At 39.6% G+C, this 26,813-nt stretch overlaps 1 long non-coding RNA gene across 2 annotated transcripts in view; it reads left to right on the top strand.

Moving 5' to 3' along the window:
• The window catches only part of LOC149524544 (uncharacterized), a 201,711-nt gene extending 180,018 nt beyond the window's left edge, over positions 1-21,693 (top strand). For both annotated transcript variants that reach the window (XR_016349346.1, XR_016349345.1), the window contains exon 3: positions 20,771-21,693. This is a non-coding gene — a long non-coding RNA (uncharacterized LOC149524544). The remainder of the gene's footprint in view (positions 1-20,770) is intronic.
• Positions 21,694-26,813: the final 5,120 nt, after the last annotated feature.

Here is a 26,813-nt window from a genome sequence, read left to right as displayed (position 1 = left end):
CATTTACACAATTGCAGCATAGAACAAAGGGTACTTCTAGCCACTTTAACATTGAAAGACTTTGTCACTTTGTTAAACTTCTTTTTATTACAAGACTTTACTTAATACTAACATCACTATGCATTACAATATTTCATCCCTTCACTTAACATCACAACATGCTAACATCAAATAGAACTGGAGCTAAGTTAACAAAGTTGCCATATGCTTCTCTGAGGCCTACATCTTGTGTTAAGTCTCTCAAAATGTAATCAAAACCTTATATTATAACATACATTCGTTAAAACTAACTAACTTATTACCTACAAGATTACAAGGCTACAAGATTTTCAGCAGTGTCTAGTGCCCACCAGCTCCCTTTAATGTCAATGGGAGCTGCTGGGTGCTGAAGTGTTGGGAGCTTTTTACATCTTTCATTGAATGTTAATAGTAAAAGATTGATTATGGTTAGATATATATTATTTAACAATGGAAATGTTGAAAACAATATTTTCTTTTTGGAAACTTTTCTTGGTCCCATTCAAAACAGAAATTCAAAATGCCAAACAACTGCAAAAAGGTGTGTTTCTCATGTTAATTCTGATCTAGCTGAAAGCTGAAAGTACCAAAAGAAACCTAGTTCTCCAGAGATTTCCTTCTAGTTTGTATTTCAGATAAGCCTCCATATATTTTGGCTGTTTATCCAAAATAAGCCTTCAAACAATTTAAGGGTGTCATCAATCATTAATTCTTAGTAGTAGTTTTGAAAGAAAAAAATCAAGTTATATAGCTTCATGCTTTATTTATTTCACTCTTTTTTTATGATTGATTTTTTTTATTCCAAGATCAAAAATAATTCTGTAACAGAGTGCTTAGTAACAATCTCTATATAAAAAGCTGCCTGTGAACATAAAAAAGAAATTAATCTCTTTCTGACCATTTTGTGATTCTAAATGTGATGCAAAGAAAATAAGCATGCTCAAGTCAAATAGATAATTCCTCATGCTTTGATTACAGTTTTAACCTTTACCTCTATGCATTTGTATTTAAAAATCCACCTAAAGATTTTAAAAATCTTCCCCCCAATTTTTTATTTTAATAACCTAGACACAATGCTCTGTCAAATTATTTTAAATGATTTTTAAATGTGCATATTATATTAATCTGGATACCGTAATGATAGCAATATGAACATATAAACAGCACACTGGGTCAGGCCAATGGTACATCTAGCTTGGTGGCCAATGCCAGGTGCCCCCAGAGGGAATGAACAGAACAAGTAACCATCAAGTGATCCCAACTCTGTAGCCCATTCCCAGTTTCTGACAAACAGAGGGTAGGGACACCATTCTTAACATCCTGACTTATAGCCATTGATAGACCCATCCTCCATGAATTTGGCTAGATCTTTCTTGAATCCTGTTAAAGTCCTGGTCTTCAAACATCCTCTGGCAAGGAGTTCCACGGGTTGACTGTGCATTGTGTGAAGAAGTACTTCACTTTGTTTTAAACCTGCTGCCTATTAAGTAGGATTAATCTCCATAGGAGCACACAAAAATGGTGTATTTCTTCTGTATTCTGAACTGTAGAAACTATGGCCTTCAAACTTCAAATACAAGTTTTTAGACTCATTTCCAGTAATGGATATAATGCTTCTAGTAGGCTAAACAAGTATCTTATAAATAGTTATTCCTCCAAGACCCCACCTATAGAGCATACCACTATTAAAGTGATACTCATACATATTAGAAAAGAGCAAATCTGATTGACTTTGCTGGCACACTCAATAATTGGCTGCATCTAGACTGGCATGATTTTGCAGAAATACTTTTAATGGAAAAGTTTTTCCGTTAAAAGTATTTCTGCAAAAGAGAGTTTATATTGGCATGGATGCTTTTGCGCAAAGAGTGCTTTTGCGCAAAAGCATCCATGCCCAGTATAGATGCTCTTTTGCACAATAAAGCTCCGATGGCCATTTTAGACATCATGCTTTCTTGCGCAAAAAATTAAGGTGCCTGTCTACACTGGCCCTCTTGCGCAAGTATTCTTGCGCAAGAGGGCTTATCCCTGAGCAGGAGCGTCAAAGTATTTGCGCAAGAAGCACTGAATTCTTACATTAAAATGTCAGTGCTCTTGCACAAATTCAAGCGGCCAGTGTAGACAGGTGGCAAGTTTATGCACAAAAGCGACTGTTTTTGTGCAAAATCTTGCCAGTCTAGATGCACCCAATAAGTACTACCACAAGTCATTAAAAAACGTGTTCTGTGTTCTAGAGAAACTAAAGTTCTGGCTTTGTTCTCATTTTGTCTGAACAAGTTTGCTCAGATGCAAATTTAGATACTTATGGTAGAGTTTTCAGAAGGGGAAAGGAAAATAAGGAATTATCTGGGATAAGAGATCATTGCTTCCTAAATAGCTTCCTAAATGATGAAAATTTAATTTCACTATAAAAACTATGATAACAGCATCTTTTATTCTAGGCCTTGACCATACTTCAACTTTTAAGTAACTTTGAAACCAGCTTCCTAATTATATGATTAAAAAAATGATTAGTAGCCTTAGTAACTAATGGAATTTCATCGTCCTAGGGGCTTGTATGAAATGCTGAAATTGGAACAATACACTTTTTTTCACAATGCAGGCAGATTTCCTGTCTCTGCACAATGTGGGCAGTTACTGTGTCTCTGTAACCAGTCTAGCAGTAGTCCTTACTCCCAGATTCACCATGGTTGGGTATCCTAGCTTGTTTTCCACAATATCCTCAGGGTGCTGCATCCCTGAAATAATAGTATTGAATAATTATCCAGTGATTCCATAAATATGCTTTATAGAAATACTGGGACTATGGCAACTGTGAGGAAGAAAAGCAGCTTTCTAATCATAACAGAATCATGCTTCTTCCACTGGATATGATAACCATATTTATATTTGGCTATAAACTCACAGTTATGGTCTGGACAAGCTCTTAGTTGTTTTAGAGGCTTATACTTGAGCTAATAACAAACTGGTCTCGCCACCTAGAATAGCAGATTGTATAGATTTAAATCCTAGATCTCTTATATAGGCCTGGAGTGAAATCCCATGGAATTCAATGCGCAAATAACATGAATGCCTCCATGATATACAGCATGCAATGCAAAAAGAGAAATTTATGGAAAGACTATTTGATGAGTGTACTATATGGCATGGCTCCACGGTGACAATATACATAAATAGTATGGTTTTAGGCATATGTAAAAGCCCTAGGCAAATCATCAGGTGCTGAAATCAAACTGCGATGGATGCCACATGAACACTTGCATAAATAGATAGATGAAAGGGATTTAAAAAGAAGGCATCAAAAACATTTGTCCGTTTGATACATGACTGATTTTTAACATGCCATCAACTTGCTGATTTTTTTTAAACCTGAAGTATATGAATAATGCAAATAAGATTTAGCTATGTTGATTTAGTAACACTTTATAAGGTAATTAGCTAATGTGCATTATAATTGAACTCTTGCACGTGACAGACACATGATTGCCAAACGAACGCTTTATGATTAATGTTGTTACAATGAATATCAAATGATTTTTTAATGATTGAACACTTAACATTTTACTGTTGATTCTATGGCATGCAGAGTTTAAGTTCTTTTAAGAATCAGATTTGAAGTGATAATCAGAATAGCTGCTTGTATTTTGATACAGAACATGCTTAGTTGGTGAAAGGTCATTAGGCACAAAAACGCTATGCCAGTTGGTTTTGCATTATATTGTAGAACAAAGCAACAGAAGAAAAGGTTATTTATTCTAAGAATGTCCAATGAACAATGACTGCATAGCATGACATTTATAAGATCCATTAATTCAAAATTTTCATTTGTTCTGATCCAGGTCTTCTTCTCCCTATCCCTAGCACACAGCACCTGTGATTATGGCAAGGTGTGGGGGTAGGGAAAGAGACAAAGGTTGTCCTCCATTTTGGAAGGTGAAGTTCAAGATTTCTTGGAACTGAAGATTTCAGTTAAACACACCAGCAATCAAAGCCTGATGTTGAATTATGTGATGTTTTAAAATGAAATACAAGCTTTTTGTGCTTTAGTGAAGAAAATCACACTCCCTCTGCTTTTATCAATCATAGAATCATAGAGCTGGAAGAGACCTCAGAAGGTGATCAAGTCCATCCCCTGCTCTAGGCAGGACCAATCCCAACTAAATCAACCCGGCCAGGGCTTTGTCAAGCCGAGACTTAAACACCTCTAGGGATGGAGACTCTACTGCTTCCCTACATAACCCGTTCCAGTGCTTCACCACCCTCCTAGTGAAATAGTTTTTCCTAATATCCAACCTGAACCTTTCCCACCTCAACTTGAGACCATTGCTCCTTGTTCTGCCATCTGTCACCACTGAGAACAGCCTTTCTCCATCCTCTTTGGAACCTCCCTTCAGGAAGTTGAAAGCTGCTATCAAATCCCCCCTCACTCTTCGCTTCTGCAGACTAAACAGACCCAGCTCCCTCAGCCTCTCCTCATAGGTCATATGCTTCAACCCCCTAATCATTTTGGTTGCCATCCACTGGACCCTCTCCAATGCGTCCACATCCTTTTTGTAGTGGGGGGCCCAGAACTGGACACAATACTCCAGATGTGGCCTCACCAGAGCCGAATAAAGGGGAATAATGACATTTCTGATCTTCTAGCAATGCTCCTCTTAATACAACCTAATATGCCATTAACCTTCTTGGCTACAAGGGCACACTGTTGACTCATATCCAGCTTCTCATCCACTGTAACCCCTAGGTCCTTTTCTGCAGATCTACTACTTAGCTGGTTGGTCCCCAGCCTGTAACAATGCTTGGTATTCTTCTGTCCCAAGTGCAGGACTTTGCCCTTGTCCTTGTTGAACCTCATCAGATTTCTTGTGGCCCAGTCCTCCAATTTGTCTAAGTCATTCTGTACCCTATCTCTGCTCTTAAGCATATCTACCTCTCCCCCTAGCTTAGGGTATGTCTACACTACCACCCTAGTTCGAACTAGGGTGGTAATGTAGGCAACCAGAGTTGCAAACGAAGCCCGGGATTTGAATTTGCCGGGCTTCATTTGCATAAAGCCGGGCGCCGCCATTTTTAAATGTCCGCTAGTGCGGACTCCGTGTAGCTGCGCAGCACGGAGTCTGCACTAGCGGACATTTAAAAATGGCGGCGCCCAGCTTTATGCAAATAAAGCCCGGGAAATTCAAATCCTGGGCTTCATTTGCAACTCTGGTTGCCTACATTACCACCCTAGTTCGAAGTAGGGTGGTAGTGTAGATATACCCTTAGTGTCATCCGCAAACTTGCAGAGAGTGCAACCCATCCCCTCATCCAGGTCATTAATAAAGATATTGAACAAAACCGGTCCTAGAACTGAACATTGGGGCACTTTGCTAGAAACTGACTGCTATCATTGATCACTACCCACTGGGCCCGGCCTTCTAGCCATCTTTCTATCCATCTAACTATCCATTTACCCAATCCACATTCCCTGAACTTGCTGGCAAGAATATTGTGGGAGATCATATCAAAAGCCTTGCTAAAGTCAAGGTATATCACATCCACTGACTTTCCCACATCCACAGAGCCAGTTACCTCATCATAGAAGCTACTCAGATTGGTCAGGCATGACTTGCCCTTTGTGAATCCATGCTGACTATTCCTAATCACTTTCCTCTCTTCCAAGTGCCTCAAAATGGATTCCTTAAGGATCCCTTCCATGATTTTTCCAGGAACCGAGGCAAGACTGACTGGCCTATAGTTCCCTGGATCGTCCTTCTTCCCTTTTTTAAAGATGGGCACTACATTTGACTTTTTCCAATCATCCAGGATTTCTCCCGATCTCCACAACTTTTCAAAGATAATGGCCAAAGGCTCCTCAATGACATTTGCCAACTCGCTCAGTACCCTCAGATGCATTAAGTCCGGACCCATGGATTTGTGTATGTTTAGCTTTTCTAAATAGTTCCTAACCTGTTCTTTACCCACCAAGGGCTGTCCATCATCATCCCATCTTGCATCACTTAGCGCATTAGTCCAGGAGCCTACCTTGTCCGTGAATACAGAGGCAAAGAAAGCATTGAGTACTTCAGCTTTCCCCACATCATCTGTCACTAGGTTACCTCCTTCATCCAAGAACCTTGCCCCCTTCCCAACTCCCTCTCTAGACTCCCTGTTAGCACTCACCTATACGCAAGCTCCTTGGTCGCTTACCCACTGCCTTATAAAGCCCTGGAGTGTCTGAAAGTCCCTCCCCCTACCAAGGCTCAGCCAGTCAGCAGAGGCTTCTAGAATTCAAACTTTAATTAGAAGCCAACAGTTTTCACCTGCCAATCACAGCACACACTCCATGAAGGGTATGGGAAGGGGAAGTGGAAGTGGAGGAGAAAAAAAAATCTTCATGTTCTGTTCTCTAAATAAGACTGCTACTGCCATCTTGTCACATTTTTTTGAGAATTATGTAATCTGTAAGTGAAATCAATGGAACAATACATGGAAGGACCTACTAATGAATATACGAGTTGCCCTTCCTTGTCACCCATTTCCAGCCTCTTACAAACAGAGCCTAGGAACACCATTCCTGCCCATCCTTGCTAATAAGTATTGATGGACCTAACCTCCATGAATATATCTAGCTCTTTTTTAACCTTGTTAAGGGCCTGCTGTTTACAACATCCTCTGGCAAGGAGTTCCACAGATTGACTATGCGCTGCATGAAGAAAAACTTCCTTTTGTTTGTTTAAAACCTGTTACTTATTATTTTTGTTTGGCGACTCCTATTTCTTGGATACAGGATTTTACCATATTTCTTGAAAACAATAAATCTCTGTAAACTGCTGTGCAATATTGTGCTGCAGTGTAAATAATTAATAATCTACTATATATTTGAGAGAGTTTGTGCATCTATCTGTCTGGCAGCCATGAGTCTGTTTGTTCAAAACCTCCAAAACGATAAGAGCAAGGATAACCAGATTTGGAATGCAGTTTCCTCTTATCATAACTTAAAGCAAGGGTTTGGTTGTGCCAGGACAATGGGATGTTCATGGAATGCAATTGCTCCTCATCAAATGGAAAGCAAGGACTATGATAACAAGGACAGTTATATTGCAGAATGACTGCAGGAGGGAAGGAGGACGGGCGGGGGGGCAGGGGAGTGGAAGCAGCAAGTAAGTGCACCTGCCTCAGGTAGCATCTGATGGTCACTCCTACCCCCTGCCCTCAGCCCCCTACCTCCTGCACTGAATCCTGTACCTCCATCCCCTGCCCTAAGCTCCTTCTCATCTCCAAACCCTGGCTCCTGCACCTTCCCCCCCACACACACCTTGAAATGCCTGGCCTGAGCCCCCCACATCCTCAAGCCCCTACTCTGATTCCAATACCTCCCCACTCTCCCAGCACCCTGCCTAAAGGACCAGAGTAGTTCCAGGTAACTCTTATAGTTAACTATAATAATAATAATAAAAGAATGGACTTTCCCACATATGTTAGAACTAGCCTGTTGGGTCTTTTACAACCATATCATTCATCTTGTCAGAGGAGACTGCATTATAAGTAAAATCTTATTTAATAAGTAACAAGTGGGGAATGTGAAAGATGTTTCCCATCTCAGTGAGAGGAATATCTGGTTAGAGTACTGTGGGGGAGACAACTCCCGGGGCTATCAGGGTAAAGTGGAAGGGAGCTGCATAGGGACCAGCTTCTTACACGAGTCAGTCAGCCAGGAGAGGACAGGTCAGTCCTATTAGCCTGTTAGAAGAAGGAGAGAAGTTATGTCATTACTGACTCTCCTGAAGAGGGAAAGGAAAGATTCGTTAATGTTAGAATGTATCCTAGGCTGAAGGGGGTCAACTCTGAATATTTTTTATTTGTCAAGGCAATCATTAAATACCACACTGGATCCAAATACATTTCTTTTTTGTTGTTGTTTAAGCAGTTCAATACTCCCAATAAAATTAAAAATTCATCAATTTGTGATCTTCTGCTTTAAAATCCACCCCTGTGTCTGTATCATTCTTCTGTATGCCCTCAATGATTACATGTTTCCTTATTCTTTTAGAAACTGATCCTACAAAGTGCAGAGTACAATCAACACACCTTGAACTCAATGGGAGCAGAAAGCTGTTAGCACCTTACAGGATTGAGCCAATAATGATTTGCCATTCGAATAGTGCCCACAACTGCACTAAGATGGCAGTTTCAGTTTTCTAAATACATAGATTAGACAGAAGATATTAAAGTGATCATTCTTACATGGAAGAATATCATAAAGCCTCGCTTCCATCAAATAATATATTCCTTTTTCTCTCAACCATTATTTAATAGTAAGCGGAGAGGATGGTTTTATTTAGCTAATTTTTTGCATATTTAAATAAACTAGTAATATTTTTCATAAAGTCACCTTTAAAGCTATTTTAAAGCTAACATTTCTAGTGAGGTATGGATTTCAAAATCCATACTGAATATGCATCAAATTCTGTAATTTTCCAGAGTATACTCAGAGAACCACAAAAACATAACTCCCCTATTTATAGGGCCAGATCCAATTCAATTCTCAGAATTTGTATAGCAAGTTTTAGAAGGTTGATACAAGTTCTTCATAATGTAAATATTGTGTCTATTCTACCTGAAGACATAAAAATGCTCTTGTGAGACAAATGCCATGGAGTAAGAACTGCTCTAGCCTGTATAGCACTCGGGAGAAAATGAGGAAAGCAATCCAGGCAGGAATGTGCACAGTATGGGTAACCAGAGGAGTTTCTGCTATGGCACTAAGCAAGTAAGTACTAGATGCTGCAACATCACTGCATGATGCATAGTTCCAGGGCAAAGCAGGGTCTGGGATGAAATCCAGAGAGTTCATATATTGCCATGCACAATATGTGCAAGTCAGCACTGATTAAGTTGCTTGTATGGAAAAAAGCATCTAATAGTGCCCCCTGACATATCCCTACAGACATAACATTTTAAAATGGCTACTCTAAATAATCTAATCAGGACTTTCAGAATTGTGAACTGAAAGCCTTATACCAAGACTGATCTGGCAATACAGTTTTTCATAAGATAGGCATTTTTATTTTCCAGGTCATTCATCATAATGGCTTAGTTGTGCATTTACATACAATCTTAAAAAGATCCTAAAAAATCACTTTGTACATCTACTGATTTTTAATTGCTTCATAGAGTTGTTTATAATGCTCATTGTTCTAAATTTCATCTTGATTATCAAAATGTTGTATTTTTTAACCTTTGTCTGCAAAGACGTTTTTTTAACAGTTTGTATGCAACACCTTGAATTTCAGCCATATTTTTGTAGAACTCCATGTTTTAGAAGATTCCTGTGTTTCTTTAGCAATCAGGCTAGCTCTTCACTGTAGCACAATGTATTTTCCTAAGTTGTCATTTCTTTGTTTTTTGTTGTTGTTAAAGATTTTTTTAAAAGTTGATTTAAGTATTTTTATTAAAGGAAACAAAAGTGTGGGACAGAGGTCTGTTAGCATATATCCATGTAGGTCATTTAGCTGGTACCTGTGCATAAATGCATTTCTGCTGATTTTTTATTAAAATCTTCAGAGTAGCACCTGAATCTCAGCCTTAGGATTTGTCTGGAAGGTCAGAACTCACTATCTTCAGTGGTTTTAATACACTTGTCATTGCCATACATTTTTAAATAAGTAGAAGGCATCCAGTTTTATTTTCTGTTAATACATCATTTTTGTTATCCTTTATTTCTCTTATAGGAGAATCTAGTGATCCAAAATGAAAGGAAGCCCTGTTGTGCTAGGCATTACACATAAATCTAGCAAAAGGCACATCTTGACCCAAAGAGGTTACAGTCTAAATAGACAGACAGAGGGCTAGAGATGGAACATAGGATATTCCTAATTTTTTACAGCTAAGGAACTGAGGCACTAACAGATTTAATGTCTTGCCTAATTTCACATTTGAAGTGTGAGGCAGAGCCAACTTCTATTTATTCTTACACTAGTCTAGTGCCTTAAACACGAGTATTTTAACTAACGGAAGAATTGGTTAAACTTAAAAAACAACGAAAGAACTAGCAGCACCTTAGAGACTAACAAAACCTGTAGATGATTTTAATTGAGATGAAATTGGAAGAATTGGTTGAGAGCCTGAATATGGAAGGCAACTTGGGTGAAAGTGATGGTAAAATGATAGGCTTCATGATTCTAAGGAATGGAAGTAGTGAGAGCACACAATGGGCCTCAGAAAAGCTGACTTTAACAAAGAACTAGTAAGGAAGGCCCTCCTGGAAAGAAAATCTGAATTACAGCAAGAGTGCAAAAGAGCTGTCAGTTTCTCAAAAAGATTTAAAGCACTGCAGCAATTTTTCCTGATGCAAAAGACAAGATGAGAAGAATAGTCAGAGACCAATATGTCTGCATCAGGAACTCTTTAATGATGTGAAATAAAAAAAAAGAGTCATACAAAAAATAAAATAGAAACTTGAATAAATTGCAAAAGATGAGAACAAAAGAATAGCACAAAGATGTAGGGACAAAAATAAAAAAGGTTAAGGCACAAAATGGGTCTCACCTTACAAAGGACATAAAAGGCAAGAAAAAAAGCTTCTGTATACAAATCAGAAGCAAGAGAAAGAAAGAAGGTATGTGACTCATAGACTTTAAGGTCAGAAGGGAACATATGTCGGAATAGGTTAAAGAATATTTATACGTTAGATGTAGTCAAGTCAGCAGGGCCTGACAAAAACCACCCTTGGGGAACTAGCTCAGGCAATCTTGGAGTCATTAATGATCATCTCTGAGAACTCATAGAACATACTTGAGGTATCAGCCGACTGGAGAAGGACAAACATTGTATCTAATAGGGTGATGAGCAGTACCCAGCATCAGTGTTCCCTCTAAGCTGGGCATCAGCCCAGCTTCACAGGTGATTAATCAGCCCCACCCAGTCAGTCAGCTCTGTGCAGGGAGCCTGAGCCTCTGACTGGGCGAGGCTGATTAATCACCTGTGAAGTTGTGCTGCTGGGCAGCTTAGTGGGAACACTGCCCAGCATGGATTTTTTCAAGAATTAATCAAGCCAAATCAACCTACTTTCCTTTTTTGAAAGGGAGAAGGATAAGGGATGGTAGATATGATTTATCCTCATTTTGATTAAGTTGTTGACTATGTTTCACATACTGTTTTTGCAAGCAAGGTAGAGAAAAGTAATTGAGATGCAACAAATAAAATGGATTTGCCTCAGTTGATTAAGTGTACAAAAAAACCAGTAATGTATGGTATGCTGCCAAACAGACAATATATTTCACGGGGTCCCAAAGTCCTTTTTAAAATCTGGTACTGATCAATATTTTCATTAGTGTATTGGGTAATAAGGTGAACATTATGCTTATAAAGTTTGCAGATTATATTAAGCTGGGAGGAATAGAAAGCATTTTGGAGGAAAATTACAATTCAAAATGACCTTAGGAATTTGGAGAATTTTTCTGAACTCAACAAAATGAAATTCGGTAAAGAAAAGTGACATGTTTTAAAGTTAGAAAGTAAAAATCAAATACCTGAACACAAAATGGGGAGAAACTGGCTAGCCAGTAGTGCCGTAGGTAAGGATCTGGGTGTTATAGTGGTTCACAAATTGAATATAAGATAAATTGAATATGAGACATTATTTTCATGCAGTTGTGAAAATAGTTTTGTTAATACACTCAAGAAAATTAAGCTATCCTATGAAAAATTCTATATGGCACTGGTAAGTCCTACTCTACTTGGCACTGGTAATACTTTAGCTGGAGTAATGTGTCAAATTTTGGGCATCATTCTTCAAGATGGATATGAACAAATGGGAGAGTACAGTGAGAGTATGGAAAAGAACAACGTAAGTGATACAAGCTTTAAAAAACCTGAACTATGGGGAAAGGTTTAAAAAATGGGCATGTTTAGTCTTGAGAAAAGAGGTCAGAGGAGACCTGATAAAAGTCTTCCGAATAGTTAAAGGCTGTTATAAAGATATCAGTGATCAATTGTTCTCCATGCCCAACAAAAGTTGGGCAAGATGTAAACAGGTTAACATGCAGCAAAGGGAGATTTAGGTTAGATATTAGGAAAAAATCCCTCTAACTAGGAAAATAAGTATTATAATAGGTTATGAAAGAGCATTTTAGGGACAGGTGCCAGGGATGGTCTTGCTTCATTGAGGAGGGCTGAACTCTATGGGTATGTCTACACTACCCCGCTAGTTCGAACTAGCGGGGGTAATGTAGTCATCCGCAATTGCAAATGAAGCCCGGGATTTGTATTTCCCGGCTTCATTTGCATGAAGCCGGCCAGCGCCATTTTTAAATGCCAGCTAGTTCGAACCCCGTGCCGCGCGGCTACACGCGGCACGGAGTAGCTAGTTCGGATTAGGCTTCTAATCTGAACTAGCTGTACTCCTCGTGGAATGAGGAGTACAGCTAGTTCGGATTAGGAAGCCTAATCCGAACTAGCTACTTCGTGCCGCATGTAGCCGCGCGGCACGGGGTTCGAACTAGCCGGCATTTAAAAATGGCGCTGGCCGGCTTCATGCAAATGAAGCCTGGGAAATTCAAATCCCGGGCTTCATTTGCAATTGCGGATGACTACATTACCCCCGCTAGTTCGAACTAGCGGGGTAGTGTAGACATACCCTATAATCTCTCAAGGCCCTTTCCAGCCCCATATTTCATTAACTGTATGATTATGCTGTTTTAAACTTAAACTCTGCTCAGTATAGCATCTTATTTGCTATACTTAAATTAATGGAATGTGTCATATTTTGCACATCATAATTTTGCCATATTATAATATATTAAGGGCACCTTGGTACACTAATGGTATATGAGAATATTTGAAAGAATTTTGCGTGGAAATGTTAACAAATCCAGAAGCTTTCCCTGATACAGCCATTTTGGCTCATTAGCAGTTCTGAGACACTCTTGTGAACTGTAAAGAGGTTGCTTTTCTGGTGGGTTTCCTAAGCTGAAACATGTCTCCAGAAGACAGGACAATTTTTAAACAATTAACGATATTATTCTTTCTTATTATCTCTTCCCATCAGTCATAGTCTTAATAACCAGCAATCAATGAGTTGGTCAAGATCAATTTTTGATTTGTTTGTTTTTTTGTCAAAGCAATTAAGAAATGTTAAAAAATGTAAGTGAAGCAACACTGAAGTTGTTACACCATGATCCCCATTCTCTTATCATCTAGCAAACAACATACCTTCCTAAGAGACTGGCGTAAATCTTTGGAAGATTCTGGTTCTCACCACAGAAAGGGTCAGACTATATGCTTGGGTAGTTTAGCTTTAAACAAACAAAAAGAAAACCCTGTAATATAAGGGAAAGGTGGGAGAAGGCTCTGTGAAAGTCCTTAAGATCAAAGCAATTCTGTTTCTCCCTACAGAGATTACAAAAACTCACCTATTAAAATAATTCTTTACATAGTGTTTGTATATATAATGAACAGTTATAAACAGATTAAGCTACATTCTGTGTGTGTGTAATTAGGTGATATTTCAGCTGAGTACTCAAATACTGCTTACACAGGTTTAAATACCTACACTCTGGTGTCTGTAACTGAATAATCTTTTGCAGACTACCATTTATTTATCACAATAGAGATGTTGTTTATCCCTATGCCATGGGGCCAATCCTTTTAATTGTTTCCCTGGGAAACACACTCCAGGTGGAAGAACAAATTAATCTTAAATGCTTTATATTCTGTTTTTCTTGGTGTTGATTTTGTAGACAAACCAAGGCTGGCAGGTTCTGCATCTCTAATGTTAAGTATCATAGTGAACGGAGTGATCTGTAGCCCTAAAATTGAAATTGGGACTATCTGTCACTAAGACTTCAGTTCTTGGTGTTCCTTCTGGTAGTCTTTTCATAGAAAGAGTTTGAACCTTATTAACACACAACAGTTTTTGAAATTCTTATTGCTTTATGTAGATAGCCCCTGCCCACATAACTATTTATATATCTGTGTGTAAAATAGTTAAGACAAACAGTCTAATTGCTATTGACTTGACTAAAAATTACACTTCTGCATGCATGGAACATGTATATGTCTCCGTCTTACAAAGGGCCAGATGATGCCTTGTTCTGCATACCAGAGCAATGCAGAAGAAAGGAGAAATGCACCATTGTGATGGTACACTATACCACCCCTTCCTGGACACAGGAACAAGTTGCTATGTGCCTCTTTTTGTGCAGATACACAAAATGAAAAATGAGAGGATGAGGAGTGAATAGAGACCTAATTCAGCTTCCATGTCCTGGGATGCAAGTTGTGTCAATGTATCATGTTGTATATACTGTAGCAGCTAAAGACCTTTTGCAATTTATTCCCTAACCAGAGAAAGGGGAGACAAAAAAAATGAGATATTATGACTCATCATATTATCATTTCCCTCCCAGGCTGCTTCAGGGTCAGTGCAATAACCTGCACTGAGCTCACTATGGGATAGATGAGAAAATGAAGATCTAGCCCTAAGCTTGAGCAACTATGGAGGCCTTTGCTGCATGTGTATAAATGTTTCAATTAGCTACATCTTCAACCTGCCTCCTAATCCTTCACCAATTACCTTTGCTAAACTGGAGGATGTAACTCACTATCTCTATTATTTTATTCAAGGGGAAATAATATAATCAATATCTTCCCATCTATATTGCCTCAGCATAAGAATGGCCATACTGGGTCAGAACGAAGGTCCATCCAGCCCAGTATCCTGTCTGCTGACAGAGGCCAATACCAGATGCCCCAGAGGGAGTGAACAGAACAAAACAGAACAGAGAATCTTCAAGCAATCCCTTTCCTGTCACCCATTTCCAACCTCTGTCAGAGGCTAGGGACATCATTTCCTACCCATCCTGGCTAATAGCCATAGATGGACCTAACCTCTATGAATATATCTAGTTCTTTCTTGAACTCTGTTAAAGGCCTGGTCTTCACAACTTCCTTTGGCAAGGCGTTTCACAGGTTGACTGTGAGCTGAGTGAAGAAAAAGCTTCCTTTTGTTTGTTTGTTTTAAACCTGCTACCTATTAATTTCATTTGGTGCCCCCTAGTTCTTATGTTATGGAAACAAGTAACTTTTCCTTATTCACTTTCTCCACACCAGTCATGATTTTATAGACCTCTATCATATCCCCTTATTCTTCTCTTTTCTAAACTGAAAAGTCCCAGTCTCTTTAATCTCTTCTTATGAGACCCGTTCCAAACCCCTAATCATTTTTGTTGCCCTTTTCTGAACCTTTTCCTTCCAGTGCCAATAAACAGCCATGTCTTCAGCCAATAAACAACCATAAATGTACATTTCGCCTTCACATTAGTTTTACAGAACTCTTTTATGCCTTCTGACTTTGAGACACAGAAATATAATCCAAAACCAATCACAGTAGCATTTGATAAGTACAGATTACATTTGAGGCAGTATAAAAATATTTTAAGTGTTTGCTCTGGACCTGACCTTACATTCCTTATTCATGTGAATATTTCTTTTTTCCTTTAATGAGAGTATGTGTGATTTTGCCTAAGAGCTATTAAATGAATAAGAGTTAGAAGAGGGTCGGTAACTTTTAAAAGACAATGTAATTTTGCCAGTAGGCCACATCAACACATATCACAAATGGAAAATCCTGATGAAAACTGAGCATTGAATTTTCACAGTAAGTCAAAAGCACTGAAATAAATTCTGCTTTCATTTACCCCTAACTCTATACCATGTCAGTGGCATTATTCAGCACATGTCACACACACCAGAAATTTATTCAATTTTAATAACTTTAGACTTTCACCAGATGGGTATAATGACTTTGCATTATAACACAAATCTGTAATAAGGAAATTGGCTGGCAAAACCTGGTATTTAGATTTAAGCTTTAAAACAAACAAAAAAAACAAACCCAAGTGAACACCTAAGAAAAACATGCTTGCTGTTTGGGTAACCCCAATATTTCCATTTGTCTTTATGAGCTTGACCGTATATCTCCTTTCTTCATCCTATTAAAAAAAACCACAACAACACAGACACAGGGTGCAGAGGGTAACAAACAGTCCTGCTGAAGTGGGAGGCAATGTACACAAGTGTATCCAATCTTAGAAACATAGAATCATAATGCTGGAAGAGACATTGAAGAGGTCATCAAGTCCAGCCCCCTGCCCAAGGCACGACCAAATCCAACTAAATCAACCCAGCCAGAGCTTTGTCAAGCTGAGACTTAAAAACCTCTAGGGATGGAGATTCCACCACCTCCCTAGGTAACCCATTCCAGTACTTCACCACCCTCCTAGTGAAATAGTTTTTCCTAATGTCCAACCTAGACCTCTCCCACTGTAACTTGAGACCATTGCTCCTAGTTCTGCCATCCATCACTACTATGAACAGTCTTTCTCCATCCTCTTTGGAACCTACCTTCAGGAAGTTGAAGGCTGCTATCAAATTACCCCTCACTCTTCTCTTCTGAAGACTAAATAAACCCAAATCTCTCAGTCTCCTCTCATAGGTCATGCGCTCCACCCCCCTAATAATTTTGGACACCCTCTGCTGGACCCCCTTCAATGTGTCCACATACTTTCTATAGTCAGGGGCCCAGAACTGGACACAATACTCCCGGTGTGGCCTCACCACAGCTGAAGAAAGGCGAATAATCACTTCTCTACATCTGCTGGTAATGCTCCTCCTAATGCACCCTAATATGCCATTTGCCTTCTTGTCTACAAGGGCACACTGTTGACTCATATCCAGCTTCTCATCCACAGTAATCCCCAGGTCCTTTTCTGTAGAACTGCTACTTAGCCATTCAGTCCCCAGACTGTAACAATGCTTGGGATTCTTTCATCCCAAGTGCAGGACTCTACACTTGTCCTTGTTGAACCTCATCATATTTCTTTTGGCCCAATTCTCTAATCTGTCTAGGTCACTCTGGACCCTATCCCTGCCCTCCAGCATATCTACTTCTCCCCCTAGCTTAGGCTATGTCTAAACTGCAAGCCTCTTTCGAAAAAGAGCGTCTAGGCTACAATCAGTACTTTTGAAAAAGCAAGCCGCTTTTTCAAAAGAAAGCACCCAGGCAGTCTGGATGCTCTGTTTAGAAAAAGCACGGTTTGCATTACATAGCACCTTTTTTTGAAAGAGCACTTTTGAAAAAAGGCATTCTTTCTCATAAAACGAGGTTTTCTGCAGTTGAAAAAACTGCCGTGTTCTTTCGATTCACTTTTGAAAGAAAGTGGCAGTAGTCGAGATTCAGGGGAAGTTTTTTTCGAAAAAGGCCTTTTTTTAAAAAAAGCGCTGTAGTCTAGACACACCCTTAGTGTCATCTGCAAACTTGCTGAGGGTGCCATCCATCCCCTCATCTAGGTCATTAATAAAAATGTTGAACAAAACCAGTCCTAGAACAGATCGTTGGGGCACTCTGCTAGAAATCGACAGCCAACCTAACATCAAGCCATTGATCTTTACCCCTTGGGCCCGACAGTCTAGCCAGCTTTCTATCCATTTTACAGTCCATTTATCCAATCCATACTCCCTTAACTTGCTGGCAAGATTATTGTGGGAGACAGTATCAAAACCTTTGCTAAAGTCAAGGTATATCACATCCACTGACTTTCCCATATCCACAGGGCCAGTTTCCTCATCATAGAAGCTAATCAGATTGGTCAGGCATGACTTGCCCTTCGTGAATCCATGTTGACTATTCCTGATCTCTTTCCCCTCTTCCAAGTGCCTCAAAATGGATTCCTTGAGGATCCCTTCCATGATTTTTCCAGGAACTGAGGTAAGGCTGACTGGTCTTATACCCCGTTAGGCTGGTTCTGGATATAGGAAACCTGGCCTTAATTCCTGTCTGCCACTGACTGTCTTCTATAGAGTTGTTATTGGCCCGAGGGTACTAGCAAGGGCTCAGATTATCTGTGCCTCAGCTGTGATTGTGGCTTGTTCCTGGATCATATTACCAGTCAGTTCTGATTGTCTATTACTGTGAATTTCCAAAATCTGGTTTCTTGAGATGATATATTGCTTTTAGGAATGAAATAGTAGCATATGGCAATCTCATCAAATTAGAATAGCCACAATTACAGGACAGCAGGTATTTTCCAATGTCAGGATACCCAGAGGCACAAAGGGTTATCCGATATTTTCACTTTGACCTATCTTAATTTCTCCCTAGTAGCAAATCAGACCTAGAGCATATGGTAAGCTCACATATGAAAACCTTGATAGACTTCTATGTGGCAATTCTTAATTACCACTTCATTAGTGCTCAGGTGCTACTCATGCTTAACAGTAGCTATGCCAAAAAGGCCTGGATTTTTGACATGCCAAATAGCAAAATTTAAACATATTTGTCTATCTTAAAATATGTTGATATTCTTTACAATGATAAGAGAAGATAGCACCAGCTGTTCTGTGACAAAGATTAAAAAATACAGAGCACGCTGTTAGGATAACTGACTAAGAGAACTGAAATCTGGTACGAATACATTGCCTGTTTATTTTTTCTCACTCAGAAGTTCCAAATTATGTACCTAAACTAGTGATAGAAATGTAGCTGTGTTAGTCTGGTGTAGCTGAAACAAAAAACAGGACTATGTAGCACTTTACAGACTAACAAGATGGTTTATTAGCTGATGAGCTTTCGTGGGCCAGACCCACTTCCTCAGATCAAACAGTGGAAGAAAATTGTCACAACCATATATACCAAAGGATACAATTAAAAAAAATGAACACGAAAGAAAAGGACAAATCAAATTTCAGAACAGAAAGGGGATGGGGGGGGGGAGTTAAATGTCTGTGAGCTAATGATATTAGCGGTGATAATTGGGGAAGCTATCTTTGTAATGGGAAAGATAATTAATGTCTTTGTTTAAACTTAGGCGTAAAGTGTCGAATTTAAGCATGAATGACAGATTCTCTGAACTGTAATTCTAGAACTGGAAGGGACCTTGAGAGGTCATCAAGGCCAGACCTAGCACCATCTAGATCATCCCTAACAGATGTTTATCTAACCTTTTCTTAAGTATCTCCAATTATGGACAGTCCAAAGAGTGGTCTTTACTTATTCATGGTTAAGTAAAATATGCACAGAAAGAATAAATGGATACTTCAGATAATAACAATTAACATGGTTAGAGCAAGATTACTGTAGCATGGGGAAAACTGGAATGATGTCTTCCTCCATTCCTCTGAGGTCATGATCAACAGTGGAATGCATAATTAGAGGTAATTTAATTTAAAACACATTTTCAATTCAACATTAATAAAATCTTGGTGATATTTTATGACTAGAATAGGAAAAACAGAGCTGTGCAAATATTAGCAATTAATGAAATAAATAAAATTCAGGCAAAGGAACAGAACATTGTTAAGGTGACTCCAAAATTTCATTTTGACAAATATTAATAGCATTAAAACATGGTTGAATATAGAAATAGTCTTCCACACTTGAAAATTATAGCACTTGTCCATTATCCTTGCTGATTCTATGCTTCCTTTTCTACTCTTATTTAGAGTGCAACATATACAGGGTTCTAATATTATGGTTTTGATTATTCACAAATACATCCTTCAAAAAAATCCTTTAAACTATAGTAATAAAACTTAGGTATGAATGTGTTTCTTTGTTTAGTAAACTTTGTAACAACCTTGACATTTCATCAATGTTTTTAATAGGTTTAATAAATAAAATATGCAAGGTCACTTAGACATTTTGGGTGAGATCTTCAGCTGACTTAAGGTGATATAACTCCTTTGAAGTACATTTTTATTAATATTTATAGTCTCACATCACCTAGAGACCGAGGTTGGGAAGCATTTGTGCTAGACACTGTACCAACACATATTGTGAGACAGTCATAGTAAAGGTAGCTGACTCCTTCTTGGTGGAATGGAAATGAAGATGGACAATTGCCCAAAAATATAATCTTGAGAGGCTTCTCAAAGAATGAGAGTGGTGAGAGTGGTAGATGAAAAAAGTGAGGGAGACAAGTGTAAAAGTCCACGTTTTTTCTTTTCCATCTTGTTGGCTAACATAACCTGCCACATACAAAGACTGAACTGAGTGTTTTTGCTTGGTTTACTCACTCATTTTCCAGCACTGATTTTTTTTCACATCTTTGTACACTTCCTCCTCAAACCAGAATTCCTGGATCAAGAGCAATATGTAAGGTTTTGAAGCTATAAAAGGCCAAAAATGTAAATGAGTCCAACTTTACTAATCAGTATTACTCCATTGATGACAGAGATGAGTAGCTCTAAAGATCTCTGAACAGATGGAAGAACCTGCCCTTGCCTAAGGATAACTTTAAGTACCGAAGTTAAGAGCCATATATATTTGTTTTGGGTTTCCTCAGCTTTTTTTTCCATGAAAAAACAAACTCACACAACCTCCCCCCCCAAAACCTCTTCACTCCTAATTATTCAAATGAGTTTTGTGTTCTGTTGACCAAAATATCGCTCTGTAATAGGACTGCATGCCATGCCGATCTTGTTTAAGCTAATCAGAAACCACAAGTGGTTTAATAATTTATTGCATATAATACTGGTTGTCTTTATTTTACATTTAATATTGTTCATGGATACATTTTTTTCTTTAAGCCAGTTCAACCAGAAACCATTGTTTCCATAGGAAGCAGATGCAACAGGAAGTATTGGCTTAAAGTGATGAAGGGCCACAATATAATATGACAATACTACAGCTTTATTTACAAGAGTGTTATTTTGCTGTTCACCTAATATTACTTTATTTGGATACTCAATTCCCTTTCCTCTCTCTCTCTAGATTCCTGGAGCTCACTCAAAGTGTACAGAGCCTTAAACACGTTTTACAAGACAGGAGGATATATAGTCCTTAATCAGAGCTGCAGCAGAAGAGAGGGAGAGACTGCAGGTGAACTTGCAATATCTACAAACATAGAGATCAAGTTAAGGACAAAGGCAGGTCTGTTTAAGTACACTTTCACCTTCTTCTCTCAATTTTTTTTCATACTTGGGGCTATAATTGGGTTTTCAGTTATTTTTATTTAGCTGTCTCTGGTAGTATTTTTCCTTAAGATGTATCAGCCTCCAGATAATTTTTATACCCCACTCCTGTAAATGTTTTTGTATTTGTAGAAGATAAATAAAAACATATTTTGGCACATACAGTAAAGACCAAAAACTGGCAACCACTAAAGCTATATTATTGGTTTAGTGATAGGTTTGTGCTAATGACAACCAGGCAAGAGAGAAGCTCCAATACCACAAAAAAATTATTAAAAATGGAAGACATCAGGTCTGCTGTCTCTGAAGAGATCATGGGTAAATAAGAGTGATATACTTGAATACAATGAGAGAAATGGAGCTGTTCTTAGATGTTCAGGTTCTGTAAAATTGAGCATGTTGACTTTTTATAATTAATATTGATAGTATTAGGAGTTTGGTTTGCAAAGTCATCTAGTCATTCACTCAGAATGAATATCAATTTTCGAATATCAAGCACTAAGAACAAGTATGAACAGATGATAAAAACTCATTGGGAGAAATATTTTTCATACTATTATTAACAATTATACTTGTTGTCAGGTGGCTCAATTACTGAGATCAGAGTGAAACTAGGACACAAGACTTTAACAAGTTCTAAACTCACTTAGCTGTACTAAAGTGTCAAGGCAAGGCTATGAGGACTCCTCCACACTCAGATTAGTAAAATTCGTGATTAGACAATACAGGTACAGAAAAAGGAGGGGGCACATCTAACTGAAAAGTATGCAAATATTTGTTTAATCAGGTCTGATATTTATAAAATTATAGAGCATTCAAATGTAGGATTCTGATATGCTATTAAATAATATTGTGGATAGATCACTGAAATATCATGCATTGTCTTAACCATCAACATAGAAAAGGTGGATGAGTCTATTTTATATTCAAACTTGGCTGTAAAGTTTAATGACAATTCTGACATGCTTTGTAAAGGTGTTAAAATTAAAAATTACATATAGACAGGCAAATTCAGTCCTAGTTTAAAAACAACTTCCAAGTGGCACTGTGTCTATTATGCATCCTAAAAGGCGCTCTAAGAAAAATGTTAAACTCCATAAAATATGAAAGAATTAAAGAAGAAACCATTTGATATTAGCTCTAGTAGAAAAATACAACTGCCCAATTACCAGTGTGAAATATCACATCATGCCACGTTTATGTACAATTTATAGACTTAATCTATGTAATCTGGGACACTCTGGTGTGGCAACATCTGTGGTCCTGGTGGGGCCAACAGGACAGTAGAGCTTGTGGGCCACAAGGCAGCACAGTTTGCAGGACAGCAGAGCCCACAGAGTCAGTGAGGCCAGCTGGGGCCCACAGACAATGTGGTTGCCAGTGCCATGGGGTTGGGGGCAGTGGTGCCCAATGTCTGGGGAGGGGAAGCTAGAGGGAAGTTTGGTGCTCCCTACTCCCACACAAAATCCTCTGGTCTGGCAAACTTCCTTGTCTGGAAACAGTTAGGTTCCACAGGTGCTAGATCAGAGAGGTAGCCGTATAGGCACTAGGGTAAAAGGGCAACCTATTCATGGATAGTATGGACAGTAAAGAGGAAAGAGTAGTGTGCCTTTATGATGATATGAGAAGGCAATAGAAAAAAAACAATCAAGTTGTGGTGATTACAGTTTTCCAATATAAACTGGAAATTGGAAACTCTTGGTTTCTGAGGACAGGACAAGGAGTAATGGGCTGAAAGTGCAGCAAGGGAGGTTTAGATTGGACATTAGGAAAATATTCCTAACTGTCAGGGTGGTCAAATATTGGAATAAATTGCCAAGGGAGGTGGTGAAATCTCCCTCTCTGGAGATAATTAAGAACAGGTTAGATAGACATCTGTCAGGGATGGTGTAGACGGAGGTTGGTCCTGCCTTGAGGGTGGGGGGCTGGACTCGATGACCTCTCGAGGTCCCTTCCAGTCCTATGATTCTATGATTCTATGAATTGCTGGCTGTGTAGACATGGACTGTGTTATTTTGAAATAATGCTAGTGATTTCAAAATAACGTTGCTGTGTTGACATAGCCTTAATGAAATAAAATCTACTAAGTCAGTTCAATATTTTAACAATTACTTATTCCTAAATTAGTAGGAATAATAATTACTTATTATCTGAGCAATTATTTATTCCTGAAAAGATCTGCACAGTGTGATAGATACTAATGCAAAGTAGAGTATTTGCTTAAAAAAAGTTTATACTGCCATTTGACATAAGTTGGAAAGTCATTACATCAGAGTACAGAGTCATTCTGATTTAAATTACCAGCCCCGCAGCTGAATGAGCAATTTATGAACTGCAAAAAATATTACTAAGGAATAGTCATGGGGCCAAATCTTCAGCTGGTATAAAACAATGTAACTTCCACTGACTTCAATATTAGGGTCATTTACACAGACAGATTTGTGCCTATATTGAATGGTTCAGAATCAATTAGGTGAAATGTTTTTGACAAACCATTTGTGACAGGCCAGCCGCGGCCCACACTAGATGCGGCGAGATGCCGGCCTTCTCTGGCGGGGGGGGGGAAGGGAGTGGCGAGAAGGTGTAACACCAGCCCCACCAGCCCCTGCATTACACAGAGCAAAACCGTGCCGGGAGGATACGCTGGCTGGCAGTGAGAGGTGGATGGTCGCCCCTCCCTCTTGGCATGTTGTGATGCAGCCCTGCCCCCGGGGATCCGACGGGGCAGAAGAGGGTGGAACACTCCCCGGCAGGGACTTTAAAAAGCGTCTGATGAGCAGGAGGGGAGGGAGGACCGTGCGGCAGCAGTTCCTCCCCCCGCATTTGAAGCAGGAGCACCGGGACCCGGTGAACAGCGACAAGGAGCCCGGGGATCCTGTCATAGCTGTAGGTCCCTGGGCACCGGGGCAAGAGGCCTTAAGACCGAGGGAGGCTAGGAAGCAGCCCGGGGCAGAGCGCTTTTGGCACCCGTGGGCTGATGTGTTATGGGGTGGAACCCCGTCAACTGGGTAAGGGTAGGACTTGAACTCCTTAGGGCCCCGGGCTGGGACCCAGTGGAGAGGGTAGGCCAGGGTCCGCCTAGCCCCCACCCCATTACCTCGCATAGCAACTGCACGAGCAAACTTGGGAAACTCGTGAGGGGCAGTCACCCCAGTGGGAAGTAATTACAGACAGCTGGCCCCCGGGGTGGCGGGGTTGAAGGGCCACGGGGTTCATTGGACGCAGGGCTCTCTGGGCCCCACTCAACCCGGATGGAGGGGAGTTGGGAGCTCACGCCCATCTAGCCATCAGACCCCGGGTCTTTAAGATGGTGGGCACGCTGGGCCTCACCCCGGGGGGGGGGGGGGGGGAAGGGTGAGAGCTCGTGCCCGGATGCAATCCATCACACCATTTATCAGCTGATTTTCAATAATGAAAAATTAGGAAGTTAAAACTTGTACATAATAAATGGAAACAGAGTAATTCCCACAATATATATTGTCACATAGTTCTACATATGACTAATGTGAAAGAATCACACTATGTAATTAGTTTTCACTATCAAGTAAATATTAGTTAAACATTTAACAAGTAAAATTTAAATATAGGAGAATTACAATGAAAGGAATAGCTGATAAAAAAAGAATGTAAAATGCTAAGATACGTGTCATGAGAAGCAAGTTTTTGGAAAAATGCTCAGTATTTATACAATGAGAAAACAGACCTGAGGTCTGTTTGTTCAGACTGTTTTTCCCCTCTCACCTCTTTTCCATGAGTAAATGGAAAGTTTGATGTATAAAATTAATCTGAACCTTAAAGGAAAACTAGTGGGAGAAAAAAGGAATGTTCAAAATACTTAAAAATACAGCTCAAAACTTTGTAATCTGTTGCTACTACAAGACACTTATGTCATGAAGAAAAGGCAAAATTAGTAATGACTTACTGTGAAGTGAGAACAAGTAAATTGCAATATGGCTGAGTGTAAAAAACACTATTGACCTTAATCTGAGCAAATCCCATTTTCTCATAATTAGACAAAAATAAAATCAACATTTTCTAGCTAGCATTTTTAACTGTAAAGTAACACATGCAGAGGTAGTGCTAGAGTACATTTATTAATACTTTTGAGGCACTCAGATGAAGGACACATGTAGAACTGCATGAATAACTGTTTTTTTAAATTTTGCGGGGAATTCAGGATCACGGAGATGTGTACATCAGACTGTATCCTTGTGCTAGGTGTTGTATTAACACACAGTTTAACATACAGTTTATAAGCCAAAGAACCTGCCATCTTAGAGGACACAACAAGAGGGAGATACAAACAGGGTCCGAAGAGGAGAGCGATGACGAGAAAAATATTAATATATTTTGCATAGCATAACTATTTGCACTAGAGTTCAGCAAAAATATGAGATACCAAATTGAGATAATGGTATCTAAATTTTGATGAAAATAGGATAAAACATTCACTTTCTTTTTTTACAACTATAATATTAATAGTTTGTATATATAAGACCAGGGCCTAATCTATTATATACTTTCAGGCTGTGTCTACACTGGCACCCTTTTCCGTAAAAGGGATGCTAATGAGACACTTCGGAATTGCAAATTCCGAATTTCAAGGAATAAAGTAGGAATAAGGGATCTTCCGGGAAAGGGTTTATTTTCCGCAAGATACTGTCTAGACTGGCACTTTTCTACGACAAAACCCCGAGCCGGAAAAAAGTGGCAGCCATGTCCATGCAAATGCTGCGGGGGATATTTAAATCCCCCGCGGCATTTGCAGTTCCGACTGGTCTCATTAGCAACCCTTTTCCGGAAAGGGGTGCCAATGTAGACACAGCCAAGGTTCTATTCATTCTACCTTGATTGCATTATAGTAGAAGTGAGTTTAAGGAAGTTTTAATCACTGAACCTTGTATAAACTATCCCCATTTATCTTTGGGGACAAGGGATATTACAATGAACCTCCACTCTTGCCTAGTGAAAGTCATTGACAGGCTAGTACAGATGGCACCAGGAGGATGGAGACTTCCTGTGGCTGCTTGATCAGGCAAGCTGCAACATGTGCCTCCCACAATGAGGGACACAAAATGGATACAGTGTGCTCTGGTTGTCCTTCAGGATGCCACAGCACTCACAACATGGAGCTACAGCTGCTGCAAAGCAGTGCTAAGCTCATGGGCCTTGTGCTGAATATTATGGTGTAATACTTCCATAGTGCCCGCATGCAGGATGAGGACCAGCCTCGACTGTATTCCCTGATCACCCAGGTTCTGTCACTCCTGCTGCTTGTGCATGCCCCTCATTCCCCTGGACACTGTGGAGTGCCACTTCTGTACTTCTGACTGCTCTGGCAACCCCTGGCATTTCCACTGTTCCTCTTTTCCTGCAAAGCTTTAAACTACTGGCAACAGGAAAAGGGCTTGTGCTATGTAGTGACCTTTGTCATAAGCCCTGTGCCATACAGTAGCATCCAAGGGAGAGATGACTGACACCAAAGCTCCCTCAGAACCTCCCACAGATGCCACTCCCTCAGCTGCTCCCTCAGCTGCCACTGGCCAGGGATGCAGGAGAGCTCCAGCCTGGACTGGTGAAGAAATCCTGGACATCACCAAGGTCTGAGGGGAGGAGATCAGCCTCCTGGATCTCCACACCAGAGAGTGAAATTCTGCCGTCTACTGTTGGGATCATCGCCAGCCTGGCTTAGAGAGGCCACAACTAGACCCTGGACCAGATCTGAATGAAGGTAAAGGAGCTTCAATAGGCCTACCACAAGGAAAGGGAGCAGAGTGGGTGCTCAAGTGTGCCACCACACACTTGCTGCTACTTTGACCAGCTGGATCCCATCCTTGGCTGGG

This window comes from Pelodiscus sinensis, chromosome 4 (genome assembly GCF_052426305.1).
Source record: "Pelodiscus sinensis isolate ZL-2025 chromosome 4, ASM5242630v1, whole genome shotgun sequence".
NCBI classification, from domain to species: Eukaryota; Metazoa; Chordata; order Testudines; family Trionychidae; genus Pelodiscus; species Pelodiscus sinensis.
This window is presented reverse-complemented; position numbering and strand designations above follow the sequence as displayed.